A 16,538-nucleotide genomic window follows, 5' to 3' on the forward strand; every position below is an offset into this window, starting at 1 on the left:
ACCAGTATTTCCTATCAAAGCAGAAAACAGCTGAACATTGAGTATTTCTACCTGTGCCAAGTCTGGGCACTCAGCAAAAAGATGTTGGACACGTAAAAAAATATCTTCTCCATGAATATCCCAGCTCAGCTGCCAGCTGAGGGCAGGTCTGCAGTAGCTGCCTGGGTTCATTAGCTGTAGCTTCGGGTTTGTCAAGGAATAAAACACTCCTCTTCCTGCAAAGCTTTATGGGGGTTCACACCATCATAAAGAAGATTCTTATAACTTATACAGAATACAAGTACAGCAAAATTGTGCAACTTTTTAGCCTCTACTGGATATTATATCCACACTACGGGATTCTTTCAAAGCACACTTTTCAAATGGAGCATGTAGCGACTTTGGAGTACTTTAGCAACCTGCAGTTAAGTGAAGTGACCAACAAAGTTTTGTCTTTATGTTTAGGTGCATACACTGGTGGGCAGGCAGGACCAGGCTGAAATTTCTCATTGCATCTAAAATGAAATCAGGGAAGATATTGCAAACCTCATCTTTTCCATTTTTGTCACTGTTCAATGTTGAAGACTGTAGAAGACAGTCTATTACTTTAGCAGGCATCACATGTTTTTTTGGTTTTATTTTCTTCAGTTTAATGAATGATGTGCTTATCCAATGCATAAGTATCACCCAAAATTTGAAGTCTGTGACAAGTTATTGCACTACAGGACATAGGGTGGATATAATGAACTATTGAGCAGCCAAAAATCAGCTAAAGGCATTATGATAAATCTGTTTTGAGTCCACTGATTCATTTTCACACAAAAAAGGATGGCAATGTGCAAATGAGGGAAAAGTCAGAAATAAAAACGTTTCATTTACCTTTAAATTTATATTTTTAAACTGCTGCTGTTTATACTTGTACCAACACTCTGGCTTGTCTTTATAGTCAATAGAGACAAATGGGTAGTTCCAGAAGACAATTCCATCAACCCATTTTAGACCTTTTTGATGAAATTAGCTGTGTCCTTCAGATAGCTATTTCTAATCACTGAGAAAAAGCCAAGATGCTTAGCTCCAATGTAGCTACTACTTTGCAAGTTTCATTAGGTTTTATAAAGCAAACCTAGAGTAAATGAAATTCAAAATGCCACTGGCAAAGGCTCCTCCCCATGATGAAACTCTTTAATGTGGAATGTTTGTGACCTTGTTGAACTTTCCTCTGATCTTGCTGCACGCACAGAACACTATAAGCCCTTTGGAAGGGGCTGCTGTATTTCATTGTGTCTGTCACCACAACCCATCACTGTTTGAAAGATAAAGGATAGGAGGAGAAGCTTGCAATCAGAGACGACAGGTTCTCTTAGCCATTCCTTTGTCCTCAGCCAAGAGCAGATATATTTTCTATCAGATTTGTCAAATTGTACTTTTCTATGAAAGTACTTAAACGATTTCATGAATTATTATTGAAAAAAACCCTAAAAAAACAAACCCAAAGCATACCAGGAAACCTAACTCTCTGATATTCAGCTACCCCAGATTTGTGAATAGGTGGGATCTTGAGAATAAAAATCCTGACAAAGCTGTATTCAAATGTATGGTTATTTTGGCTATTCTAACTGCAGTAGTGGTAAATGTTCCTACATTCCATTTTATGGCCATGATGATTTTATATAAAACCTATACCCATTATTCCAGTGATTTGTATGGAAATATCTGTAGATCTAGATCTACAGAAATATCAGTAGATCTAGATGGTTAATGTGCAGGCTAATGGGAGCTACAGGGCAATAGTCTGCCCTTAATTCACTGACTTCTTTCAAAGATCAGCTCTCTGTGCATCCTATTAATCTACTAATGACTCAAACCATTTCTAAAGTATACAGGCATCAATTCCGGCCTTGAAAGAATTTGTTTGCATCTCACTGGTTTTCTTCAATGTCAAAGCACTATCCACAGCATCAAGCTAGTCTATTTTAAGAAGTGCTTTCAGAAAAGATGTCCTTATCAGGAAAGATTTTTTATTTAATAGGAAAAAAATATACACAGTATACAGCACAGATGAACTAAAATTTAATGAAAAAAATTCTACTGACATTAAAAAAAAAATCCCAAACAGTTTGTTTCTTATCCAATACCACACCACAGTTCTTACAGGATATTTTCATACTGGAAAATTGAAAAGGTTTAGAGGACTGGTTCTGACATCATTTGTTTCTATAAACAACCCTGACTACTACCTACACGGAGTAATGAGGAAGGTTGCAGACAGCTATGGGTTCTCTGCATAGATCTTTTTGCATTTCCATTCTTCCTTTTTGAGTTATTTAATTGCCTAGTTTTCAATTGCCATATCTTTGTGTGAGGGTCTGCAATTATCCTGTAAAGCAATAATATCCTTCATAAATAGAATGGGAAAAATATTTTTTTCAGACAGCAGAGATAACACAGCTTATACATTACATCTGAAAAATGCACTTTTCAGAGAGAAACAGGGTTTTCATAAATAGGGTTTTTTTGTTGTTGTTGAAAGAACAATTAAAGTACACAAGACACAGCAGAGTATACTAACTAGCCCACATGAAGAGTGGGTTAGTTACGATACTAAAAACAGTATAGCTGGGATAACAGATTCTAATTCCCAGCCAAAGAAGGAAAGCCAGGACTACCTTTGCATGAACTGTAATGTGCCTGTGGAGTCACAGCCTCAATTTAATGGCCTCACATTGAAAAAAAACTAAAATTACTGAGTATATGATGTATTTGAGGGCAAAGATTGTTTATGATGTACCTAGTACACACAAAGTTTTAGGACTAAGTGCATCTTAAAAGCCAATTTTTTAAGTAATTTGGCTATGATAATTTTTATTTGAAAAGTTGCACAAGGAACTTCAAGGACTTTGTTTCCAACTAGTGTTCTAGCTCTTTTCTGGATATGTAAGATTCTTATATAGCTTGTTCATTCTATATTAGAGCAACTAATATCTGAGATTTAAGTCCTCCTCCTCTTGGCCTCATCTTCCTCTATTCAGGCATGCTGGCTGGCTGCCACTGCTCTGCAGCTGTCCAGGCTCTGTCTCTGTAGCTGGGGCAGTAGCCACACTCCGTAACCTTAGTTTGACCATAACTTGGACTGTGTCTTTTGCTATTGCTTTCTGATATTATTGTATGGTTGGATTCCAACCTACTTCACAGTACATTAGCTGGAGATCTTCAGATTAACCCAATGCTCTAAAAAACCCTGGGGTGTCAGAGCTATGAGAAGAAAAAATCTCTAGGACAAGGGATGAATGACTCCACAGTAGACAGAATCACCACAAAGGAAAAAAAAAAAAACTATGTTTAAAGCAAAGTATTTTATTCACATGGAACTGTAAGGTATATAAGACATTTAGACACAAAATTCAGAATAATCTTGTACATCAATAAATGCAGTGCCAGATTATTTCAGGTTACCAACTCAAATAATCCTGTTAATATCTTAAATGCATTGAATAAGCCTGAGAGATCCAAGATGTATATTGATACGCATTTTCAGAACAAAAGCACACGAAGATGTCCAAGATTGCTTTACTTGGCCAATAGCTTCGGGTACTGTTGTATGACAGGCACGAGTCACAGCAAATGACAAGCAAAGATCCAACAATTTTACAGAATCCTTATTTGTCTTTAGGAGAAACTCAGGAAAGATTTTTTTCACTATTTTTGTCAGGAACTTAGTGATTAAAATATATTTTTAAATGTATTTTTCAAGTTGCTGGGAATTTCATCCTGTAGAGAACTGCAAGACGGAAACTGACAGTACATTTCACATGATGCCATAATTTTTGTCTGTGTTCAGATGGAGATTAGAGAACAACTCAGTTCCCTCTGAAACATCTGCAAAGCAGTTCATCAGCAGAAAAGGCACCAGAAGGGTCCACAGGTTGCAATGATTCTTGTCTAGAACAAGAGTTTACACATATAATTTACACCTGAGCCCTTCCATATAGATGCCTAAGATATCTCAATCTGCACCTAAGTCTCACCCTAGACCACAATAAATTGTTGCAGAATTCAAGCTATTTGATAAGAAGTAGATATTTGAATATCAATTCAGGATCAGACTTGTGCATCCACAGACATTACGGACAATGAGACAATGATCTGGGCACTGATCTGGGAGTTGAGTTCATCTGTGACCTACCTGAGTTGTTACCTCACTTCTAGAAGACAGGCTTGTTATCTCTCCCAGGTTTCCAGATGGCTTTTCAATTATCTATTTATCTTGTACAGTTCTACTGACTAACTGCTTCAGCTGATAACTGCCAGCTGCCTCAAATTCTCTGTGATGCCTGATAGAGATCTTTCACAGTCAAGTCTGTTCCTGTAGTTACAGTGTGCTGTGTTCTGTGTCACCATGAGCTGCAAAAGAAAACAATTTGATTGGGCCATGTTTGATGATTACAGAGAAAACTAATCTCAATGGAAAGACATGCTCTGGATATATATTATCATAGAATTCTACGTTCTAGTTATATTTATATGAACTTTATCACAAAATTTGAAGTACATGTATCTCTTTCACTAACAGGACTAGGATTAAATGTCATGCTAGTGACAGAGCTATGAAGGTGGAGTGAGACACAGGCTGACAATTAATAGCTGTTGATATAAAGCTTACAGAAGGTGATCTAGATGATTTGCCAATATAATACTTATGTTATTATCCTGTGCATCACTGGGAGATGGCAAGATGATGTGGTGTGTGTACACACCACACCAGCCTGCTTATGGACATGAGAGAAGTTTGAGATGTGTATTTATGGAACCGAAATCAGTGCAGAAAAAATAGAACACAATCAGAATGTAATCTGACATAGGCCAGAACAACACATGATCGTAAACATGCACCCTTTAGATTCAGACTCTGGGACAAGAAGACACAACCTGTAATGCAGCAGAGAAGTTCTAAGCTTAGAAGAGGACCTGTAAAATTCTGGATTCAGTTAAAACTGTTTGATAAGTGACATGTGGAGAAAAGGGACTATTCCAGTAGGGGACTTACCCAAACAGTTAGTGGAGAGACTTACAAAAAGTACCATCAGGTATTCAACACCTGTAGCATTTTCTTTTTCTCTAGTGAAAAAATAATATTTAAAAGTCTTTTATGTTAATATCACTAAAAAAACCTCAAACGGTTACAATCAAAACAGGATAGTGTTTAACATGCAACCTCACAAAAATCTATCAACTGGACACAAAATTAACAACAAGAGAGGTGGCTCTTGTTGTACATATATTAGTTGACTTAATTTCTTCTTAACAATTAGTTCACTGAAAAATACATAATGTCACACTCCCATATGCAGACACACATGCACACAGAGCTCTAAACCTTTAGCAGCTTCTTAAAATTCACACAGAAATTATTTATTGCTATCACTCATTAAGCATTTTTAATCTGAATAATGGACTTCCTACAGCAAAGGTGCTGGGAAGATGCAACATGCCAACAGAGAGAACCAAATCACTTCACCAAATCTCCCCTTCACTCTGCAAACACTCACATAGGAGCGTATTCACTTAAAAACATGATATCACTGCAATCAAAGTCCAAGTAAAAAATTAATTCATACATCCACTTCTAGTCTGAGGGCTCATGGTAATTTTTGTGACTTTAAGCAGGCTGGAGGCACTTAGCATGCTGTATCTGAACTTGTGCCAACTGTAGGCCAGAATCCCACGCTGTTATACCTGCAGCTAGCTTATGTTCAGACTCTGCCTTGGACTAGAAAGCACCAAATGGAATGAAACACACAGCAACAGTGAGTCAATGAAGATCACCTTTCCTACAGAGAGTGGTCTGAAAAGAGGCGGTATTGAAAGAAGGTGCATGAGGAACATAGGCATATACAGAAGATGTTTATGCCTGTAATGGTTAACATATGATAACACAATCTTCTATTTCTATATAGATGTTAATGTATGCAGTATAATATAAATACAAATTTATTTACAAGCACAGAATACATCAACTTGCACTGTATGCAGCACTGTCACATACAGCATACAGCATGCAGTATGTACTATGTAGTACAGCAAATACTGCCTGTGTGATATACCTTATCATATCTAAGTGTAAAATTATAAATTTTACACTGTGTAAATTTATTGTGTATAATATATAGCATACATTTATAAATTAAAAATATATATCTATATAAATATATATTTATTTTAGTTAGGGCATATCCATGGAGGAAATAGAAGGTTGCAGTGAAAATGAGGAATCATTTCTATCCTCATGTATTTATTTTTCAGCTCTCTTTGAAAATGACTTTCTTAAAATTATATAAAACAGCAAGCAAACTTTACTATTTCACTGTAAAGGGCATTGTAGACATGCTTTGCATTTTACAGGAACTGTCTGAGGTCCTACAATTTTCTTCAGAGCATAAAAAGTGCTTGAATATGGAAGACAGATTTAGACTGCTGTAATGCCACGTATACAACTTTAATTTAGCACTGGAAGCTTTTTTAACAAAATATTTTACATCAAATTTCATCCTAATTTCAACATTTTTTACCCCGTAGTTGTGGGCCTGCTTGGAAGAGTTTGACCATGGGCATCAGTACCCAAGTTTTCTTTGCATGCATGTCCAAGAGTCATGGCTCAGTGTCTGTTCTCCCCTCCAACAAACAGGTTTAGTGGGCCCCTCGTGGGTCCTTGGTCTTCCAAAGCCTGTAGTGCAACCTGCTGCCAGGACAGACACTGTGACTGGGAGCGTGCTGGGCACAGGCTCCTTTGACATACTTGCACAAGAGATGACTGATATTGCTACCTAAATTAATGCAACTGTGACTTCCACTTGCTGCCCTGCAGTCACAATGTTTGCTCCTAAAAATGCCCCTGGACTCAGATATGTAACTCAAGCACTACTTAGCTTATGCAATGTCACAAATTGACTCCACATTGCTCAGTTTGTTTTGGGAAGAACAGTGTTTGCCCTCTCTACCAGTGAACTACTTACTGTTCCTTATGAGTACAGCGCCAGAATCTGCCCAGAGACTGTAGGGAGCTGGCTGCTTTACAGACATGTGGCAAAGTATTCCCTCCTGAATCTGAAAGACTTGGCCTGGACATGGATGATACATAAATAATAACAATAACATCCTAAAGAATGAAGGAATGCTTAAGTGTTACATTACTGATATTTCCAGGTCTGTGTCTTCTGATTTAATGGTTACAGTTTAAAACATAGAAAAGTTCTTAACACTTCTCACATAAAAGGAAATAAACTATTAAGTAAAGGAGACAAAGAAACCTGATTTCTATTAATTTGTGCTTCAGACAGCAGTTGTCTGTGGATGGATTCTTTGATGTAATTGCCATTCATGACGCTGGTGTTTTGAGGGGTCATATGCTCCTTTCCAGATTATTTTTCAAAAACATTTTGTTAATTGTGGCTGATTCTAGCTAAGGGATTCAAATGTTATTAATGGAAAATAAACAGACAAAAATAAACTGCACAAGCTCAAGTCTTTCCTTCCTTTACTAGCAGCTCAGGAAACTACAATACTCCCAACTACAGCCCAAGTTCTCCTCCTGTCCATGCACAGGCAGTCTCAGTTCCTAACATGCCTGTAATGATCCTGATCATAAAGCTCTAACAAAGTGCTTGAAATCAAGTTTTTTGTTGTTGTTTTTTTTTTTTTTTAAATAGTATTAACATTTCCTTTTGTACATTTTTCCTTTTGTACATTTCGCAACACAATGTCAACAACTATAATTACTCTAGTCTCCTCACAGTACTTAAGTACTGCACTTAATGTGCAACATTTAGACGAGTATTATGGTAAAGGCTTTAATTATGCAATTATATGATTATGTTTATCTATTTCCTCACAGGATTTTATCCATAAGGACAGGATTTCTGGATAATTTAGCGGTCACTTTCATAAATATGTTCATCATACATACAAAACAGTTTTCATAATTTTTTTTTTTTCTTAAGGAGACAAAAAGACGGCAAATGCTGAGGTGACCAAGATTTTCATCAGCAACTCGATGCTGACACGCCAAATTTCAGTTCCCGTTTCAGAAGGCGAAGATCCTGCGTTGAGCACAAAACGAATTCGGTTAATTTACTTTTTATTTTCCCCCTAACACGAGGAAAGTGGTACACCGTTTTTTAGACTTTCGGTGGACCAGAGAGCGCAAACTGCCTTTAATGTGAAATACTTGGCACCCTCAGTGGTGAACAGGAGGACATCGGGGCGGGACGGCGGGCATGGACATGTTTCGCGCTGCCAGAACTGAGGTGCCCCCCGGCCGCAACTCGGGGCGAGGGGGCTGCGGGTGCTGCGGGGCGGGCAGGTGGGCGGGGAGCGCTCACGGCTGCCCCCAGGGGCACAGGGCCCGCCCGCCCCAGCCCAGAACATCCCGTCCTGTCCCACCTCTCGCGCTGGCGCCGGCTCCATCCCCTTCTCCCCGGGCCGGCGCCGCGCCCCCGCCAGCCCCGCGGAGCCGGGTTGGGCAGCCCGGGAGGCGTCTCCTCTGCAGCCCCCGCCCCCCCGCGCCGGTGCTGAAGCGCCTCGGCCGCTCCCCGGCAGCACCCCCGGGACAGCAGCACCCGGGCCTCCCTCCCTGCTGCCCGGCCCGGGCTCTCCCGCCGCTACTCCGCTGCAGAGGACACCTCATGGAAAATAAATAAATTAATTCCCCCACTCACCCCCGCGGCCGGGAGAGGAGCCGGCGGCGGCCGCGGGATTAGATCCAGTCCGAGCTAGAGACCAGGTAATGTAACCTACCCGCCAGGAGGGAGGAGGAGGACGAGCAGCGAGGCCGCTGAGGTTGTCCCCACCGGGGAGGGCTCCGGGGGACGGAGAAGTGCGTGCCGCAGCCGGGGCGCGCCGGCGTGGCCCCGGCGGGCTGCGTGTGAGCGGCTGCCCCCGCGCTGTGCGCGCCTCACTGTCAGTCACACACACACACGAGCCGCCGCCCACTCAGGGATGGATGGATGGATGGATGGATGGATGGATGGATGGATGGATGGATGGAGCGTGCTGTCATCCCCCAGTACCAAAGCAGCCACCGCAGGGAGACGCCGCACGCCCCGCCGTGCCCCGCTGCCACGCGGGCGGGCGGCTCTGACAGCGGGGCAGGGAGGGAGGCGGGCGGCGGGGCCGGGCTGAGGCCGCAGCTCTGAGGGGAGCGAGGCGCGATCCCGCCCCCGCGCCGCTGCGCGCATCCCCGCGGGGCGGCGAGCCTGCCAGCGCGCCCACCCCGAGCGGAGCCGCCGTCCGCGGCCCCCGCCCCGGCGAGCTCCGCCGGGAAATGTGGGCGGAGAGCAGCGGAGCACGAACCGTGCCGCCGCGCTTGCCGTCATCAGAAACGGGCCTGCAAGAAGCTGTGAGCGAGGTGACCTTGGAGAAGGTGGATCTGGATGGAGCCGCTATTGCTCCGTGCCAGCTGCAGTTCCGTGCTCTGGGCTGCTCCGAGTTCCGCGACTCTTGCGTTATATCGAAACGCTGTTGGCTTTAGTTAATGGTTGTGTACAGAGGTCCTTGTATAAGTAGTACCAGAGCCACGAAAGTAGTCCTCCATAATTCTCTTTACTTGACCTCCACTAGCACACAGTCCTTGAAGGGAATGGTCTGAAGAGCTCCCTGGCAGGGAGCAATCGCTCAGGGGTCATCGTTGTTGAAGTGGCCCCTAAAAGGCAGTTAGTCTTAGGAGAGTCTGAGAAGTCGCCCTGTTCACGTTTCAGAGACCAAAGTGTCCCCTGGTACTTCTGGGCAAGCACATTACCTTTCAGTCCTACAGGGTCACAGAACTGACACAAATTCTCCATTGCCTTTCCAGTGAGGTCGATAGGAAAACAAAACAAAGCAGAAAAACATTTGCAGATACCTGGGTTTTCCAGTGCCAGCCTGAGCTTTCAATAAAGGAGTCTTACTGAGATAGTTGAAAGCTGCTTTGGTAAAAAGAGAGAAGCTAAAGAAAGCTGGTATCTCATGAAGGTGTCCATTCTAGTTTTGTTGGTCTCCATAATAATTGCTCATGTTTCCATAGTGGTTCCCATCTGTGGTTCTCAAGTTACTGATCAAATAGTAATGAAAAGGTGTTTGTGGCTTCCAGTGCAGGAATGGGGCCATAAACTTAATCACACACCAACTGAGCCAACAACTTGAGAGCCTTAGCTCTGTCTAAATGAATCATGACAGACAAGTTAGTCATTGAGACAGAGGGATGTACACTTATATTTGAAAGAAGGAGGAAACTGACACATAATTCAAGTGAGATATACTTTTATGTACAAGTAGTAAATATGAGAATAACGCATAAGTGATTCTCTTTTTATTTTTAAATTGGATCTCTCCTCTCTTCTTGCATTATTGTCTGCTAACTTTGAATAGTGTACTTGAGCCTGAGTGCTGAACTCCTTCTACATGATGGAATACATTTAGAGAAAAGATGATACTTGAGATGTTTCTATTATTTGTGCAATCCATTACTGAACTGTAACTCCATGTGACTGCAAGGCCCCAGCTAGCTTAGTTTGCAGCATAGTGTTTACAATGTAAGTGGCTTCAAAGCAAAACAGCTGATCATTTTGAATTAGCAGAGGGGTGGCTGGAGGTTATGTTTTTATTTTATTGCAGCTTTAAATAATTTTGTCAGTGAAGAAAACCTGATTTTATTTGTATTATGGAAATGTAGAATAGCCTAAATACAAAGTGTGGTCTTCATGGAACGTCTTTATGCATGGTGGAAAACCAAAATCACACGTTTTATAGAAAGGAAAACGATTTGGATTGTGTTGTGATATGCTGATCTGAACAGATATTTTATGTGCAAAGGGGGAGACTTTGAAATTACAAAAGGAAATATCAAAAAAGAAAGCAGAGTGTAGTTAAGTATTGTGGCTCTGCAGCTGCAGTAAGGAGTGAAGGAGTTATTTTTCAGCAATTTTCATTGTAAATAAATGCATTGCTATAGTATATTTAAAAAGCTTCCTTCCAGCTCTTCAACCTAATTTATCTGTTATTTCTCTGTAGTGTATACTGTATTTAAGCTCACTCAACTCTTGCTATGGCAGAATTCTTCTTCTAGAATACAGGTTTTATCAGGGCAGGAGAACTTTGGGCGGCCTAAATTTATGGACAGGCAATTAAGGGAGAGAAAAAAACATTTATTGAATCACGAGCTGGTGTTTTTTAAAAAATTTTCTTTCATTACTCTTCTTTCTTGGATGTGGTTCACTACATCATACTTCTATTTCTTGATTTTCTTTTTCCTGGCATCTCAGTGCTTTTTTTTTTTTTTCCTTAATTTTAGAAAAACGTCCTCTCTTGTATCCTTTCTTTCTTAAGTAAATTATCTTGTTCTCTTTTTGCAATGAGGAGGTGGCTTTATTTCCAATAAATATGGTTATTGTTGGACCCATTTTATTTCAAGAAAAGAGGCTGTGACTTACCTGATTTTATTTCCTATTGCAGAATCACATGATGCTTTTGAAGAGTTGCATTTTTCTTGAGGACAAGTTTGCTTTAGCAAGGATAGTATCTGAAGATAATTCTCAATTAAACTGTATCCCTTAACACCATTTGCCAGAATTTAGGCTGTCAATTTTCTTGCGCGAAGAAGAAAGTTCAAGAAGAAGGTTCTTGGGCCATGCTAAAAATCTGTGTTGTTAAATGAATTTTATGTATCAAGGTTGGTATAAGTGCAAAAAATGCAACTATCTTTTGAGTTTTATTAAAATGGTTAGGTCATAGCTATAAATCGTTGATAGAGAATGTTACCAGTTTCTGTGTCTGTTTGTGTAATATATATATGGCATAGTGTTTGCATAGCACCAAGGAGGAGGTTAGATAGGAAAATATGATGTCATTGACCAAGTGTTTTATGTGTCAAATGAACACGAGGAGCTGGCTGAGTCCCACATACACATCTCCGTCCAGACCTGCATTCCTTGACTTGCGTGTATTTGTGATCTGTTGGGCCAGCTTCTCTAATTTTATTGAGAATCTTGGAACATTTGATGAAAAGTTTGCAGTATTCAAACAGAAGTAATTTGTCTGCAGGAGTAAGAAGACAATATTCCATGACTTAAAGAGAAGAAGATGTTGGACAAACTGACTGTGCACCTCTTATTTGGCTTTACAATCTATCCAATAATTTTTTATATTTCTTGGTCTTATGGCAAGCAATCAAAATCTTATTAAACTCTTATTGAAAAACAAAGGGTTGTCTAACTAGGTTACAGTGGCTGGTAAATTAGAAAGAGTCACAGTCTTAATCACTTGGTTTTTATCTTTGCAATCTTAAGATTTTTAATTCATAGTATTTTTGCGGGGGTGGTGACAAAGGGGAGGCAGATTCATCATCATTAGCTCCTTTTGTAGATCTTAGTTTTGGTTTATGTGTTGTCTTTAAGTAGTTCCTTTATTTGTACATTTTCAAGGTCAAGCTTCCTGTTCCATGCTAATATTTTTTTTTTATTTTTGGGACACAGTGCTCTTCTGTCTTATGACTTATATGAAGAGCTTGATATAAATGAAGAGGTTTCCACGAAGAGCTGATAAAAATGAATAAGCATTTCTGAAAGGATATGAACATAACTAGGCCACTTTAGAAGGTTCCCAAAAGTGAAGGAGGGAAATAATGGAAAAGAATTGAGCCTTATCACCATATACTCTTTTCCTTTGTAGTTGTAAGACTTAAGATTTTAAGAAATGGAATTAATTTTAATTCATAAAGGCGGGAGCACTAGAGAAAAAAACTTAAGCCAGCTTTTTGGTTTTTGTTTTTTTTTTTTTTTTTTAAATTAGTGCTGATGCATTTTTTTTCAACTTGGTGTCACAATTATTGAATGTTAGCTAATGAATGTATTACAGTTCCACCCAACAAAAAAGTAGTGCTTTGAATAATAGTGTAAATCATATAAAATTTGCTATGAATTTTATATACTGTATGAAACTTGTACTTTTAAGTCACCTGTCAACAAACTACAGGACGTCCAAATGCTGTAGAAGTTGGAATATTTGAGAATAGGTGGATTTGACATTATTTTCATATGGTTACTATGAAAGATAAAAACAGTATCAAACTCTGCAAAACAAACAGTCAAAGCATAAAACTTTGTAGACTGGAGTTGCCCAAACATGCAAGATTGTTTAAAAAGTGTTTGTTTTCTTTCAGCATGAATATTTGTATCCCCCAAAAGAACACTTTCCAGTTGTTTTGACCACAAGCTTGATAGTTATTTCACTTGTATCTTTCTTTAAGGTTTTCCAGTGGAAGACTTGTGTAGGTGATCACCAAGGTTCGGAAAGCATGTGGCACAGAAGATGACTCACAATGACTGTATTTCATAGTTTTTTTCATTTATATATTTTTAAAGTCCTGGTCCTTCAGAGTATCTCATCTTCTCATACCTGGAAGCAGACTCCTGCTGCAGCTTCAGGCGTGACCATTGTGTAGGGCCCTTCCATCATGTGGCCTCAGGATTAGCAAACCATTGGCAACATTCCCAAGTTTGGCACCCAGGGACAGCACCTACAGCAAAGAGTTGTAATGGTGTTCAAGATGTGCTTGGCATCAAAGAACTTCAGCGTTTCTGTCACTGCAGTGGTGGTAATGATAGTGCAGTGAGGTATATTGCCTCTTCCATATGGTCTACAGTTTTAATCAAAATTAGTAAAACCGGTTGCAAAACAGCAGTACATCATCCTAAAAGATAGGGCTTTCCCCCCCCTCCCCCCATAGAAATAGGTTAATTAAGGTTTTAACATTCATGCTTGCCACTCAGCATTTCAAAACTCTTGAAGTCTACAGTACAAGCAAAAAAGTGACAAAAAAAGGTGAAATCTCAATTTATCCATCGTGTGAGTTTTAACTTCATAGTGTCACCTTCGGAGCTTTACTTTTCAGTTTGTGTGTTCTGAAATCAAGAAATACTGAGAACAAGTATTTCTTTTAAAATACTAAAAACAAGTAAAGAAAGAAACCAAAAAGAAATCCCCATTTTTTGTGCTGACAAAAATGGCGAAAACATATATGCAAAATGTGTGTTTGATTTTTTTTAATATAGCTGGTTCCTTCTGTAACGTATTTGATTAGTATTTCAGACAGGGAAATGAGCATATGCTTACTTCCAGCATATGTATTAGAGTGGTTTTTTAAACATTAGAAATTAGGTTCTGTATGGTGTTCTTTTCAAATCTCTGGAATAACAATATAAATACTTGGTGGTGAAGATGAGAAGTTTTGAAGTGATACCAGACTGTGTTCAAACTAACAGCTTTAATAGTCTGGCTTCTGAGACACATAGCTGATTTTCTTTGCTGATCTTATTGAGATAGAAATTGGATAAAAATATGGGATATTTCAACAGTTACCTTTGCTATTGAATTAAAAATGCCACACGAGTTGTCATTACTAGATTGAGCTCCTATGGTTTGCATTTTTGATATGGCCCTCAGGGCAGGTTCACAAAAGAAGCCAAGAAAAGAACAACTTAATGATGCAAATCAACTCCCCTTGGTAATGTAAATGTCTGATTTCTTAACAATTGGATTTTTATGTGCTAAATTCCTTGATAAATTCAGCCTTTGCTAAGTCTACTTTCCACTGAATAGATCTTTTCTAGAATTTAATTGCTTTTGCATGCTCTGCTGGGGATGGATTTGGGTCTGAATCTGGATTGTGGACCCTGTGTTCTCAGCAGTGCCTCCTGCTGATGGTAGAAATGAACGTTTTTGAGATATATACTGCAAACTAGAACTGAAGACTGGTTTCAAAGACAGAAGAAAGTGTGCCTAAGATAAAGATTGAGGGAAGCTGAGCAAGGGGGTTGCATCTGAGCAGGTGGAGAGAGCTGAATAGATGTGGAAGGAAATTGCTGCTGGAAGCTGAAGGCGGCAATGGGCCTATCATCCTATTACCAGCCCCTTTTTAGAATGTACATCTTTAAAAAAATTTGTATGTAGTACTAAACTAAAGGATTCCTTTCTGCCCTGAGGAGTTTGTAAGAGCTCTACTCATTTAATCACACAGGGATCCTAACTCCTTATCTTCCATTAGGCAGCCTCTTTCCCTTCTTCTCACCAACACTACAAAAGGTAAATCAGGGGACTCAATAGCACATGATTAGAAACCACAACAACATATTTTAGCAAGGAATGAAAAAAGCTTTTGCATTTTTTGACCTCTAGGTTGTATATATAGAGAATATAGGTAGAAAAGCATATGCCATAATAGCCTGTATTTACAGAGCATGAAGTATGCTTTATATTTGTGAAGAATAGGAAAAAAGAGAACCTGTTTTCTTTTTCTTGTGCAGATACAATTATGTTGGCTAGAGGCATAAGGTAGGGTTTTTTCTCATGTGTTTGTCGTGTAGTTATTAAAAAATAAGTGTTTTGTTGTAGTTATGCTGGACATAGGGGTGCATTATTTCAATTTAGTTCATTTCCTCATTCATACAAAATAACACTAGAACATTATGAGTGCCTTGCATGGCCTGTGATCTATTTCAGTTTTAGCTTCATGCAAATAATGAAAGTGATTTTTAAGCTAATGAATATAAGGACCAAGATCCCATGAGGTAGAGAAATCCAGGAAGGGCATTTTTAAGTGACACCTAAAAGCACTGTGGTGATTGCTCTCAGTCAATTAATATGTCAGTGTTGCTTGATTGGCATTTCCTCTTTTTCTGTGCCTCCAGGTCCATGCTTGAGCTCCCTTCCTGTGGTGTAGTTCTACTGGGCTATAAGGAATTACTCATGGTTTACACCCTGTAATGTCTGAAGAGACTCTTTCACTGCTTCTTAAGACTCCGTTATGTAGCCTTTTTGATCACTTGCTTTGACTTTCCTGATTAGTTTAAATAGAAATTATTTCTCATAATGATTACCAAAATGATGTCTCTATTTCCAAATAAGTTCTTTAATGTTTCCATCTTCTCTGCCATTCCCGTTTTTATTTGGGTCAGAAGTTTGTCCTTCTCCCTGTTAATTAGAATGAAAACCAAGATACAGTAGCAAGTAGCATTGTACTCTTCTCACCCTACTGCATACTGGATTTTCCACACTAAAACTTCTGGTGGCCGTTTTCACTTGTAGGACACCTTTCATATGATACAGATGAAGTTCCTCCATTGTTACCAGTACTGAAGTTTTGCCATGCTATTTTTATATTTAGAGTTACATATGTTTGCATTCTTTATCCTTATGGCTTTTAATTCTGCCTTTCCAGTGTCATAATTAGGGTACAGAAAAAATGTAGCCTTGGAAGAATGGCATGTTAGAAGATGAAAACAGAGTGGATGGGAGAACACATTAACCTGAGGAAATAGTGTTTTGAGGAGTTTCACAGAGGCAGATATCTTCAGCCTAGCAGAAGTGGAATGAGATGTCATGTTTTCAGCCAGAGCAGGTTTTAGTTGTATTCTGATTTTTTAATTTGTTTTTTTGAGAAAGGAATAGAGAGTATATTGCCCACTGCTTTTATGATTTTTTCATTCTAATTGTAGGGCATAGGAAGATTTTTGTTGTTGATGAATAGTATCACA

General features: G+C 39.5%; 1 protein-coding gene and 1 long non-coding RNA gene across 6 annotated transcripts in view; one reads left to right on the forward strand and one right to left on the reverse strand.

Annotated features, from left to right (window-relative positions):
* Window positions 1-3,313: 3,313 nt before the first annotated feature.
* LOC121352612 lies at window positions 3,314-9,372 on the reverse strand. Of its 4 annotated transcripts, XR_005954964.1 has the most exons (7): window positions 8,691-9,372; window positions 7,940-8,072; window positions 6,990-7,094; window positions 5,713-5,821; window positions 5,024-5,094; window positions 4,163-4,380; window positions 3,314-3,918 (listed from the first exon to the last, which is right to left on the reverse strand). It is a non-coding gene; the product is annotated as an uncharacterized LOC121352612 (long non-coding RNA). The 4 variants fall into 4 exon arrangements; XR_005954962.1 differs by having other exon boundaries at window positions 5,713-7,094; window positions 8,770-9,372; XR_005954963.1 differs by lacking the exon at window positions 6,990-7,094.
* Window positions 8,090-16,538, forward strand: part of SLC16A7 (solute carrier family 16 member 7) — an 84,362-nt gene continuing 75,913 nt past the window's right edge. For both annotated transcript variants that reach the window (XM_041465703.1, XM_041465704.1), the window contains exon 1: window positions 8,090-8,755. The gene's annotated coding sequence lies outside the window, so the exon portion shown is untranslated. The remainder of the gene's footprint in view (window positions 8,756-16,538) is intronic.

Source organism: Pyrgilauda ruficollis, unplaced genomic scaffold, assembly GCF_017590135.1.
Source record: "Pyrgilauda ruficollis isolate IOZ18807 unplaced genomic scaffold, ASM1759013v1 scaffold19, whole genome shotgun sequence".
NCBI lineage: Eukaryota > Metazoa > Chordata > Aves > Passeriformes > Passeridae > Pyrgilauda > Pyrgilauda ruficollis.